Here is a 13,321-nt window from a genome sequence, read left to right on the forward strand (position 1 = left end):
ATTACATCTGAGGATGGGAGGATTTGACATCTGAAGGCAGACACCTTCATTTGTGGAGTCCTGCATTCACACAGAGTGACACACTCATCTATGCCAGCTTGGAATAGGGGTCTCACTTTCAGCATTAGCAATGGCTTGGAATCATAGTGCTTATCTATATCCATCCAGAGTTCTGCAGAGCAGCAGCTTTACTCCCAATCTACCACAGAGACCCCCCAAATAATTAAAAAAACATGGCCCACAAAATTGCGAATGATTTGGCAAGGAATGGTGAGGGGAGAACTGGATGCCCACTTCCCTTCTCCATCCTCAGGGTGTTACTGCTGCTATCCCTGCCCTGCAGATGGCCAGTCTGTTGGAATTTAATGAGATGGATGCCCAAGATCACGAGAATGTTGGATAGAAGTTGTAGACAACTCAAAGCCTATGGAGTATCAGTCATTGAACTGAAGGCCACGAGAATGAGGTGGAGCCTCCCACGACATAATACCAACTGCCTTCTACTCTGGTTGATCTGCAAGCCCAGAGAACATACCTAAATCCAAGAAACCTAAGAAGGTGTGGTCTTCAGAGAAGCACAAGGAGGTAGAGGGCCACAAGGCCTGTATCCTTTCTAGGGTCTCTGGCCCATGATGTCCCTTGTTCTGAAGGGCACTATGGACCCCATGTAGCCAATGACTTTCCCACTAGAGGAAACTGTCTCTAGGAGCGAGTTACTATCTAATAACATTTAGAACTGCTCATGTACAAAAGAGAACGTGAACACACACAAGGAGGCGGGCTGCTTGCAGCACAGGGTGCCAATCCCCATCCAGAAGAAGCCGAAGAGGAGGCTGGGTACCTGATTTCAATATGTGACCTGTCGCTGTTCTAGCCTCCACTAGCCCCATCTTACAACCTTGATCTTAATATGTTCTTATCCACGTGGTAATTCTATCAGAATTCTCCATGGAAAGCAGGCTTCTGAGTTCACCTATGGGATCATCTCAGGTGCCTGGGTGGTAGGTGGGGATGAGGTAGTGGACAGGAATTGAGAGATCCCACAACTACTGACCCAGAGATGGAAAGCCAAGCCAGAGGCCAGGTTCAATGGTGTTATGAGGAGGAGCGGGCCACCTGACTAGTTTAACTCCTGAAATAATCACACAGAAATTGTATCAATTAAATTATTGCCTGGCCCATTATCTCTAACCTCTTATTGGCTAACTCTCACATCTTGATTTAACCCATTTCTAATAATCTGTATTGCCACTTGACTGTGGCTTACCAGCATGAGTCTAACCAGTGTCCGTCTCGGCGAGGAGAACCATGGCATCTGCCTGACTCTGCTCTTCTTCCCAGCATTCTGTTCTGTCTTCCCCACCTAGCTGAGTTCCACCCTATCAACTAGGCCTCTGGGGTTTCTGCTTCATGAAAGAGTCTGCGAGACATTCTACAGGACACAGAAGAAAGTGACTGAATTGCCTTTGAAATTTCCTGCTTCATAAAAAAGTCTTCTGGATACTATGGGCCTAAAGGCCAAAGATGGATGCCCCAACAGTACAAAAAAACTTTGAGTGACTACCTAGGCAGTGAGACGTCTCTGTCATTTCTAGAGTTTCTTTAATAACCAATAAAAACAACACAAATACAAAAGGACCTCTTACACCACAATGGCTTTGCTCTTTGCTGGTACCAAAGGAGCAGGAACTGAGGCATGTCAGAAGGAGAGAGACATCTTATGCGCTGTTTCTGTCAGGAGCCCTTTAGATTCCTTCCAGAAATATCCATTTCTTGTTTACATGAGAAGTATGTTGTACAGTAAACCCAGCAACTAAAACATTCACCACTGAAATGAATCCCTATTTATTTTTGAAATAGGCCTTTGAGTCCATAGGAAACAGGAGAGTGGAAAACGCCTCTTTGGACTCTGAAAAGGAACAAAAAGTTCAACAATAACAAGAAAATGAGAGGGGAAAGGAGAGTATTGTGCTTCAAAACTGCCCCCAACCAACACAGCAGCAAGGTGCATGGTGTCAGACTAGCCTTAGGGCTGTCAGGGGTGCACAGGGGACTGGCCTTGTCTCAGCTTCTCCACCTATTCACCCACAGATATCCAGGTTTAGAGGGACACGTTATGTCACCTTACAAGTGTGTGCCCTCACTTGGAAGCAGACGGGGGACACTGTCTTGTTGAACAAGCTGGCTCTGGGCTTTGTCCTGAGTCACAGTGTGCACAGTGCACTGAGGTGACAGAAGCCTGCTGTGTGAGCTGAAGTCAGGATACCCGGACACCTCAGACAGCACAGGGAAGGCGTACCTACGAGCACACAGGCTCCCTGGCTTGGGGTGAATGATGGCTACAACTGCCCAAGCTGACTGCTGCCCTGCTGGCTTCAGTATCTGCTGACTGCAGGATCTCTCCACCCTGTAGGGCTCTGTGATGATGGACTGTTGGGATGGAGCCCCAGAATGCCATTCTCGTGGTTCCCCTTGACAGATTCCTGGCCCATACTGATGGGGCATCAGCAATACCCCCGTGTGGTGAGTCTGTCACCTGTGATGAGAATTAACGTCTCCTGAGCTTTATGATATTGAAAAATATCCAGCAAATCTTATAAAATATGAAATAGGAAAGGACTTAAATATGCTCTAAGGAAAATCAGGGATCACCTTTCATTAATATTTTCAGAGAGACTGGAGACCAGGTTCATTAACCCAGCGGAAGCTGTGACTGTAGACGGGTGTGAGGAAGCCTGCAGACCCTCAGGAGAGGAGCTGGGCTGTCTGAGACAAAGGGACTCGGGACCCATCCCTCTCCCTCTCCACACCCCCTGTGGAAACATGCTCACCCGCTCACCCGGCTTTCCTCGCTCTTGTTGAGTCTGTGACACTGCCATCGGAATTTGTCACTCTGGGAGTTGCATCTGATGTTATAGCCTGAAGCAGAGCTAAACCAAAATAAACAATCTGCTCTATTCTGCTTAGACTAATACGACAGTGATGTAAGGCCCGGCACTAAAGCGCTTCTCCTCCCAGCGCTGCAGCCAGCATCCAGCCAGCATCGGCTAGGAAAGCTAGGGTTGTAGATGTGGGGATGGGAAGCATGGCTGGTCTCCAGTGCTGGGGCGGCTTGGGCAGGGGCCTGTGGAAATTTCACATTTGCCGCAGTCTGCAGCCAACAGACTCATCCTGTCAGTGAGCTGGGGGAGTAAACCTTTAAGCTGCATGAGCAAAAGCCTTTTTCATTGAATTCTTCCTGTGTGGGGTGACCTCCAAGTCTGGAGTCTGTGCACACAGAGGCTGGCTGTGGGAGTTTTCATTATAACTCACGGAGAAGGTGGGTGGCTTGCAATACCTGTAGGTTTAAGCTGCCCACAGAGGCATTTCCAGTTGTCTTAAAAGCCCCATACACACCACTCATACACAACACACACACACACACACACACACACGCATGCATGAATGCACACACACACACATGCATGCATGAATGCACACACACACACACGCACACACACATACACACACACACGAGGGGTTTGTTGGGGGAAGGCAAGATGCTTGCTAGCATCCGACATTCTCGCTGCCTTTAGCCACAGTGAGGCAGGCTCCGGGAAGCCCTTCTACTTGATCTCATGACGCTGGAAAAGAGTCATCCTTCACATCCGAGGTTTTTGGTCTGAGCACCAAGGACTCTCCCACTCCTCTTTCTCCCAGGGCCCCCTCACCCCTTTTCTATAACCCTCAGCCAGGCTCCAGGATCTCACGTGTGTCTGGAGCACACACAGGCTCCTGGTGCCAGTGTCATGAGCTCCCTAGCTTCTGTTTCCCCTCAGGGTCATCGGCTCAGATGAGAGGTGATTTTCCATGTAAAATTGGGTTAAAATCATCAGCATGAGTGGCCTGGATCAATCTGGCCTCCCACCGCCAATCAATGCTCAGTTGCATGTTTAGCGGTCTGTGAGTGAGACCACAGTGACCTTTGATGGAGGTAGAATGAGGTCACTTTTAAGAAACAGATGCTTTTTTTTCAGCCTTCATATTTTTCTGAGTTGTGATTTTTCTAAGTGCAAGCCAGAAGGCTATGTGATTGCAAAACTCCGAGGGCTTCAGCACTGTGGAATAAACAGTGTGATAAGCCCAGATACCTGAATTGCAAAAGATGTGGGTGGGAAGGAAGACTTCCCATTTGCTTACCAGACTGGAGGCTCCACTGGCCTCTGCTTCCCCCCTCCCCCACCACATCCCCATATCTGGGAGAGCTGCTCCATCCATAGCTTCTCATGTGCTCTCTGCTCCCAAGCTTCCTCCCATGGGCCTGCAAGAGGAGCTAGGGGAGCTCTGGTTTATTAATGCTGTATCTATGAAGTGGGTGAGCCCATTCCACTATGGATCTGGCTCCCCTTCCTCTCATCAAACTCCAGGCCCTTGTCCCAGTGACTCACACTATCAACTCATTCCCATTTTCTCCTCAGCAGTGACATTAGACAAAGTGAGGACGTTACAGGGCGACTGACTTGTCAGTGACGTCCTATGGAAAAAAACGTCCCGTGACCATTCTCTCGCTTTCACCAACGCCAAGTGACATGTCTCCTTCAAACGCCCTCCAGCATTCTGGACAGGCTGATGGGAGATTCCCTGGGAGCTTTTCTGTTCCTCAGAACTCGCAAAGTGAATGAACAGGGAAACCTGAAAACAGGAAGAAAATACACCGTTCTGCCCCTAGGTGGGGCTACTGCCCACGTGCGCAGCAGGTTAGAGCTTTAAAATTCACGTTCCTGGCAATGAGGCTGAGTTCAGGCTGCGATGGAGAATTTATCACTGAAATCAAGGCTGAGCTGCTGTAAGTCTTTAGTCCTGTGGACCTCACTCACAGCCTAGCACTGAACTGCTGTAGGACTCCTTCAATTCCCCCATGGGTCTTTTAAAAACATGGACTTATTCAAGTGTAGACTGCTGAATCCATCAGGGTGAAACACAGCCAACACCCCCAGGATCTGCTCTGGAATGAGGGGCTGTGGGCAATAAGAAGCTGATGGCAGAAGATACCGTATAAAAATATGTGGTCAAGTCAAGGTGACGGCCACAGAAACACCCCAAGACATGCCGTGCCCTGAGTTGTGTTTCTTAGTTCATGCCAGGATAATAAGAAATTTGTCATGGTTGGAGAGATGGCTCAGTGGTTCAGAGAATTTTCTGCTTTTGCAGAGAACCTGAGTTCTGCCCCCAGCACCCGTGTCAGTTGTCTACATAGAACTATAGCTTCTGGTGTGTGGGGGTCTAGACCTCTGGCTTCCATGAACACCTGTGCTCAAATGCACATACCCTTACGTGGATACACACATACGCATAATAAAAAACAAGAAAACCAGATCTTTTCACAAGGGGAACTGTCCACATCTCTCTTAGTCCACATCTCTCGAGCTTACTGCCGCACTATTCACCAAAGTGACATCATCTAACTCAGCCCAGATGCCCAACAACCAGGGCCAAGAGAACGTGGTCAACATATGCAATCAAAGGTCCAGCCATAGAGAACAAGGCTATATCATTTTCAAAAACAATGGCTACAACTGGATGGAGACCATCACATTAAGTTAACTAAACCAACATCAAAAAAAAACCATACTGCGTTTTCTCTCATTATTGGTTCCTAGATTTTATATAGATTCAGAAAACTGCATAATAGATATGGCATGAAAACAGGAGCATAACTCTCTATGGAGACACTGTGAACATGAGGGGGATGGGTGGGAAATACGGCAGGACGCATAGGGAGGTACATGCTCGATATATGATATGCACATGTTCAATATATGATATGTACATGCTCAATATATGAAATTTCCATGTTCGATATATGATATGTATATGCTCGATATATGATATGTAAATGTTCGATATATGATATGTACATGCCCAATATATGATATGCCCATGTTCAATATATAAGTACTTTAAAGTCTGAAACATTAAAGAAAAAAAGGAAGAAAATTGTCCAGAATCTTTGCACAGACTCTTAACCCAAGACCAGACTCCAAGATTTCGGCTTTCCACCCAGAGAAGACAGAAGGTGCCTGCTCACGGGCCCCGGGCCAGCAGGATCTCTGCACCGCCCTGGGATACCTATTTCTGGATTTGCCCTTTCAGCACTCAGGTCTATAGCGTTCATTCTCATTACTCCTCACCAGCAAGGCTGTCCTGGGCTGACTTACATGAAATGTGCTCTAGACTCAGTCTGCGTGGCAGCCCATAGCTCAGAAATACCTCTAGCAATTGCTATTCCCTACCCTGGTGCTATCAGACCCCTGCAGAGGTGGGGACCAGCGGCCTTCCTAGCCTGCTGCAGGACAGAACCAACGGCTAGACAGCTGCAGAACCGCAGTCCTGGAGCAAACAGCAGCCCACACTCTCAGCGTGGACGTACAGTTGCAGGTAGGAGTGGAGGAGTGCAGGGGCAGTGACTGGAGACTCGGACAGCATGTCCGGGTCAAACCAGCACCTCTGAAGCCGGAAGTCACACACTGGAGCTGTAGTGGGCCCGGGGTGGGAGAGAACAAGGCCACAAAAGAAAGGGAGATGGGAGAGGGAGCCCCCCCACCCCCGTTATCAAGAGACCTTTATTAACAAGAGCTGTGCCATCTAACTGAGGGGACCCGGGGAAGCCACCTGAGGGAGTGGCAAGGTTTCAATGGGAAGAGCTGGTGTGAAAAGAAGATTTGGAGGGGAGGGAAGGGGATGGAGAAACAGAGCAAGGAACTCTGAGGAAGAGTAGGGGTGGGGCGCATTTGTCAGGTGTACAGCGTATTACCTGCCTGAGGGGGATGCTGAGATGAGTGAGGGAGGGACTCTGGGCCCACTGTGGCCCAGGGGTCAATAAGCTCTTCATAGGAAATCACACTTCCATGGTGACAAATTAGACCTCTGCAAGTGAGGCCCAGAGGAGTGTGTTTTTTAGGACTCATTTGTTCAAAGGGGACTATGGTACTAAGTCCAGGAAATCTCCGATCCATTCAAGGAGGCAGCAGAGGACACGCCTGCTGTGAACTCCCCAAGGCACTTTCTCAGACCTGCTGGAGAGGCCACAGCTACCTCAGATGCCTCTTCTCCTCCATGCTGAATTGGAGAGCCTTCTGGTCTCACTCAAACCCTTCAAAACCTTGATCTATTTGGAAGCAGCAGCCTGGGTATCAAGTGGCAATAGAGCCTGTGTCTTTTCTGCAGGAACACAGAAAAGAGAGTCAGAAGGCTCAGACGGGTGCGCAAACACATGCCATGTAGCCTGAACTACAATCTTATTAGCGGGGACAGTTTTAAGGGAGCTTTAGCAATATTTCAAATTCTGGCATCGAAATCTGACAGATTCAATTTTGTTTTTATCAGGTTATCTGATGACATTTCTACAAAAGAAGTGTTCGATCATCCGCAGGCTCAGCCTTCCAGGCCAGGCGCCACTAGCTCACAGTCAGTGGACAGAGGCAACTGCGTGCCTCCATTCCGCCTACGACAGAGTAGGGCCCTGCACTGTAAAGGCCGCTCAGACACCATCATCACTGCAGGTGGCTTCTTCCACTCCTACCCCTCACCGGGCCACGTGATGGAAGGTACAGAGGGTGTGATTGCAGAGGAGAGGCTGGCTCTGCACACAGCATCTGGGACATCCCGGAGGATTAGTGGCTGTTCCAGGGGACCTGCCTGTATGTTAGCGCAACCACGGGAGCCAGCAGCTAAAGGCTGCTACTGTATTCTCTGGGAGCAGCCTGCACTAGCCTGCCAAGAATTGGTGAGCCTAATAGGAAGGCCCTGAGCAGCACAGGTTTGGAGCCCCTTCCTCATAGTAAAACTCAGGAACAAAACACAAGGCTCCTGGAGCTCCCTGGGGCTAGGAGATGAAGGAGCTCAGCAGACCTGTATAGCTTCTGGGGAAGGTCTCTCCAACTAGTGTTCCTCAGGATCCAAATCTCTTCCCTGTCCAGCCTTTGCTTGTTTGTGATTTCCTCCTGCTCCCTGGCCTGACTCAACTTCAGCAGGAACCCTGCTGGGCTGCCTTAGTGGGTTTCTGTCACTCTTCGAAAGCAGGGGTTCTCAGCCTTGCTAACTCTGAGACCTTCCTAAGGCTGCGGCCCTTCGATACAGTTCCTCATGTTGTGGTGACCCATAACCATCAGATTATTTTGCTGCTACATCATAACTGTAATTTTGCTAGTATTATGAATAACAATGTAGATATCTGATATGCAACCCCAAAGGGTCATGACCCACAGGCTGAGAGTCACTGCCCTATAGCTTACCCTCTCTATGGCTCTGATGGGGCTTCTTGTCCTCCACCATGTCTGGGCCCCCAAACAGCACGAATCCTAATGTCTCAGTCATTTCCCACCTGCTGACTCCTCCCACTCCGCTTGCTGTCGCTCTCCCCTGCTGTGTTTGGGACCAAACTGATCAAGCTCAATTTCTTCTCCCCCCAGAGCCTCACAGAGCCGGCCTTGACTTTCCTTAACAAGGCTGTGAAGAACTCACTGGCTTCTTTCCCTTGTTCTTGGCCATAAGACGGACATGGTGGAGTCCCATGGTATTGCTTACGGTATATATATTATTAAGTGTCTCCAAACACACGCAACTCAAGGGCTCATTCAGACAGCAGAGAATAGGTCACATGAATTTACAAATGTGTGGACTGGCTGATTCAAAACTAAGAGTCGTGGCCAAGAAAGCAGCAGCCTTGCAGGCTACTCTGGCCACAGTGACTTTATTCATCTTGAGGATGCACCATTGTGTTTGACACGTGAGGCAGATTGAGGCTGAAGGCTCAGGCTCCTGCCTGAGTCAGCTTGCTGTCTCCTCACCAGGTCCTCGGTGAGAAGCCCTTTCATCTTTGGTTGGCTCAAGAGCACCTGCCTATGAAGAGTGTGCCTCAGCCAGAGGAGGTGGAGGGGCAGGGTGCTAGTGTGTTTAAATTGCTTTTGCCCAGATAAGGGCATACAAAGAGAAGGTTAATGAGGGTTAATAATTTATACTCAGAGAAGTTTAAGGGGATTGCATAATTTAAGCCTCCCACAGAGGTGCCAAACTAAACTCCATTACACCCCTGAAGCCAGCTTGACTGTAACTTTCCTTCAACTTAATGACCTGTTATTTTCCTAGCTACTCAGTTTCAAATACATGGGGCCATTAAAAATTGCTTCTGGTGCCAGTGAGATGGCTCAGCTGGCAAAGGAGCTCACCTCCATGCTTCACAACCGGACTTTGTTCCCCAAGACCTGAATGACAGACGAAAGCACTGACTCTCATAAGCTGTCCTCTCACTTACACGTGAACACACGCGTGTGCATGCATGCACACATACAGTGGTATTAAAATAACCCAGTAATAAATCTATGATAAGTTTATAATAAATACTAGCTCTTTTCACATCAACTTTTATTACTCTCATTTGTATGATAAAAATAAAATTCTCCCTGTAATCTTACTTTGACTAAATCTGTCTTTTATCTGGGACATCCTAACGAGGCTATGTGAATACGCACCTGCCTCCTTTCAACTCAGCTCAGATCCAAGGCAACTCCCTTCCACTCTCCCAGGATCCTGCTGAGAAATTAGCAGGATAGAAATGGTGCCCAGCCTGGGAGGCACACAGTTCTGGTCCTGTGTGTCCCCTACCTGCCTCCTGGAGTCGACTTTGAGTACTTCCTGTGCAGGGCAGCAAGGAAGCCAGGGCACAGGAGATGAGACATTTAGAGCAGTTAGTAGCTAAACTATTGAGAAAGGGTTTCAGAAGCTTCCAGGCAATAGGAAGTGGAATGTCGCACCTGCAGGGAAGCTTCCAGGCAATAGGAAGTGGAATGCCACACCTGCAGGGAAGCTTCCAGGAAATAGGAAGTGGAATGCCGCACCTGCAGGGAAGCTTCCAGGAAATAGGAAGTGGAATGCCGCACCTGCAGGGAAGCTTCCAGGAAATAGGAAGTGGAATGCCGCACCTGCAGGGAAGCTTCCAGGCAATAGGAAGTGGAATGCCACACCTGCAGGGAAGCTTCCAGGAAATAGGAAGTGGAATGCCGCACCTGCAGGGAAGCTTCCAGGAAATAGGAAGTGGAATGCCACACCTGCAGGGAAGCTTCCAGGCAATAGGAAGTGGAATGCCGCACCTGCAGGGAAGCTTCCAGGCAATAGGAAGTGGAATGCCGCACCTGCAGGGAAGCTTCCAGGCAATAGGAAGTGGAATGCCGCACCTGCAGGGAAGCTTCCAGGAAATAGGAAGTGGAATGCCGCACCTGCAGGGAAGCTTCCAGGAAATAGGAAGTGGAATGCCGCACCTGCAGGGAAGCTTCCAGGAAATAGGAAGTGGAATGCCACACCTGCAGGGAAGCTTCCAGGAAATAGGAAGAGGAATGCCACACCTGCAGGGAAGCTTCCAGGAAATAGGAAGAGGAATGCCACACCTGCAGGGAAGCTTCCAGGAAATAGGAAGAGGAACTCCTCACCTGCAGCTTTTACTTCATCACCTTTAATGAACATGGAACAAGTTGAACAAAAGAAATACTGAAGTTTCAAAGAAAAAAAGAGCTTTCAAAAACTGTTTTCTTTGCTTAGAGAGGCAGCTACCTTGTTAAAGATAATGTCCTGAGATAGCAGAGGGTCGGCTCCCAGAGAGAATCTTGCCCTTAGGGAAAACAGCAATCTGGTCTGTTAAAAAGTTAACACCGCCTTCCTAAGGGTGGAGGGCTGAACTGCCACATGAAGGCGTTGGCAGAGGAGGCTACAGAACTCCAGGCTTTCACAGAGAATGTCTCTATCTGCCACGCTACACTGCCTGTCTGTTCAGCAGTAACTACTGGCTCCATGTGACTACCAAATCATAGCTGAATAATAGAGTTATTTGATCAATCATTAATGGATTTTTAATACAAATTTATAGGGCTATAAGTTGTGACATGGGCAGAGTAAGATAAAGCGTTTACACTGCTTAACCTTACATTTTTTTTTTACTTTTATGATAAAGTAGCCCAGCTGACCTTGAGCTCAGTAGGTAGCCAAGGATGGATTTAAAGACCTGACTTTTCTGCCTCTACTCCTTCTGCCTCTACCTTGCTAGATGCCAGAACTGCAGACATGAATCGTCACATCCAACAACCTTGCATCGACGATTACTTCAAAGTCTGAAGTCAGAAAAGTTATGGAACTGAGAGAAAGCTAGCCAGAGCACAGCAAGTGAACTGAGCTAGATACCCCTCCCCACCACACACACATTGGAAGCAGCCTCAGCAATCCCAGTCCATGCCAGCTTCCCAAGGCAGAACATGCGGCACGAAATGAGAACCCATAGTCTCAGGAGTGTCTATAAATACAAGTCTATTATTACTAAAAGTGGTGTCATGAATAAGTGAGCAAAAAATTGCCAGCAAGAGTTAACTTTTAGGGACTGGAGAGGTGGCTCAGTCATTAAGAATACCCAAGTCTGGTCCCCAGAATTTGTAGAGAGCAGCTCAGAACTGCCAGTAACTACAGCCCCACAGGATCAGACACCCTCTTCTGGCCGCTTATGAGTACCTACACAAGTGATATTTGTGCATACAGATACTCACATATATGTATATAGAAATAATAAAAATACCTTTTTTAATGGTTTTTCGAAGGTAAGGTTTCTCTGTTGCTTTGGAGTGTGTCATGGAACTTGCTCTATAGATCATGCTGCCTCTGCCTTCAGAGTGCTGGGATTAAGGGCATATGCCACCACCATCTGGCATAAAAATACATCTTTAAAGAAATAACTAACTTCTGCAGAGGGCTTCCGGTGTAAAAGCTTACAGGATGGCTCTCAGGGAAATGGAGAAATTGAGGTTTAAGAACACAGTAGTACACGGCACTGAAAAGTTTTTGCGCCCCGATAAACCTCTCCACCGACACAATAATCCAAATCAGACCAAATCAAACCGAATTAGAAAAAATCCAGGTTTAATGGATACTAGCACTCCTGGGTGGCCTTTCTAGGACCTCAGAGAGGAGATAGGGAAGGAAGACCGGGAAACCACATGTTTGTTCTCTGGGTTGCTGTTTAAATACCCTGTGGGAGTGGTCTTGAACATCTCTTAAGAGGGTTAACCATTCGGTGGCCTTTCTCAGAGGTGTAGTCTGGACTGAGACAACTCCCAGGGGAGGGGGTTTGGGATGAAACTTTTGACCCAAACATTCCAGACTCTTTGGGTACATGGATGCCAGGGGCTGGGGTGAAGCCTTAACTCAACCATCCCAGACTCTTTGGGTACATGGATGCCAGGGGCTGGGGTGAAGCCTTAACTCAAATATCCCAGAATTTTGGGTCTATGGAGGCCAGAGTCTGGGGTGAGACTTCTAATCAAACAAGTAGAGTCAAAGCTTGAAACTGCTTCTCTGATGAAAACAACCAATACTCTCCTAATAAGTAAACATTTAAAACGGTATTATGATTTAGCTTCTCAACAAGGGGGGCAAGTAGATTACTTCCTGGCACCTAGGAGACACACAGTACGACCAGGGCAGCCAGGGTTCCCCAGCAAGTTGCCTCCAGGCCGATAGCCTTTGGAGAAAAGCAACACTAGTTTCCCCTGAGCGTTCCCTACAAAACCACTTTCTTTGTGTGACATAAGGTAAAAATGTTTGGAAAGTGCCAAACAGCACTGTGAGGAGAACCGCAGGGACCATCTCTGAAAAAGTGCTGATGAGCGAGTCAGAGAAACGCGCAGGCAGAGCCATGTGGCTGTGGGTAAGGCTGAGGCAGGGAAATGGTCTCCTGGGCTTGGAGAGCACAGAATCTAGTCTGCATTGGAAAGAAGACGGAGCAGAGTCAGAAGCAAAGTCAACTTCTCCATAGCCAAGGACGGCTAAATTTGTGAGTGCTGAAGGGAAGAGCAAGTCCCCCGGAGGCGAGAAAGGAGAGTAATTGCCATAGATTAAAGAAACACAACACCCAGAACGAGGCATTCTCAGACACCATTTCAGGACAACGGGACACTGGCAACAGAACCCAGCTCTAACATATGACAAAGGAACCCAAGTGTCACTGAGTCAGGTGCCCTAAGAATTTGGGGACAGTGGGCAGACTTCAGTTGATGATCACTATCAATGAATAAAGATGAGATCCAGGGAACAACCAGCCCCTCCTGGGCTATGGCGCCTTGTCACTCTTGGATCCAAATTTCTCTACCCAACAAGGAGTAAACATAGGCTCCAAGACTGGTGTCCTAACTAAGCATTAAGTGAGCTAACACAGGATCTTTAGTATCTATTCTATGTGAATGAGAGCTCTGCGCAATATGATATGTGATATACTTAATTATGGTGTGATACAAAAAACAAGGTTGAC

The 13,321-nt window shown here is 48.1% G+C and overlaps 1 protein-coding gene and 1 long non-coding RNA gene across 5 annotated transcripts in view; one reads left to right on the forward strand and one right to left on the reverse strand.

Moving 5' to 3' along the window:
* The window catches only part of Prkn (parkin RBR E3 ubiquitin protein ligase), a 1,186,369-nt gene that overhangs the window by 427,550 nt on the left and 745,498 nt on the right, over positions 1-13,321 (reverse strand). The gene's annotated exons all lie outside the window — the stretch shown is intronic.
* LOC146895781 (uncharacterized) lies at positions 6,050-9,451 on the forward strand. 2 transcript variants are annotated; one of them, XR_015001176.2, is made up of 3 exons: positions 6,050-6,417; positions 7,366-7,765; positions 8,451-9,451. It is a non-coding gene; the product is annotated as an uncharacterized LOC146895781 (long non-coding RNA). The 2 variants fall into 2 exon arrangements; XR_015001173.2 differs by having other exon boundaries at positions 7,366-9,451.

Source organism: Myodes glareolus, chromosome 1 (genome assembly GCF_982192425.1).
Source record: "Myodes glareolus chromosome 1, mMyoGla1.1, whole genome shotgun sequence".
Taxonomy (NCBI): Eukaryota; Metazoa; Chordata; class Mammalia; order Rodentia; family Cricetidae; genus Myodes; species Myodes glareolus.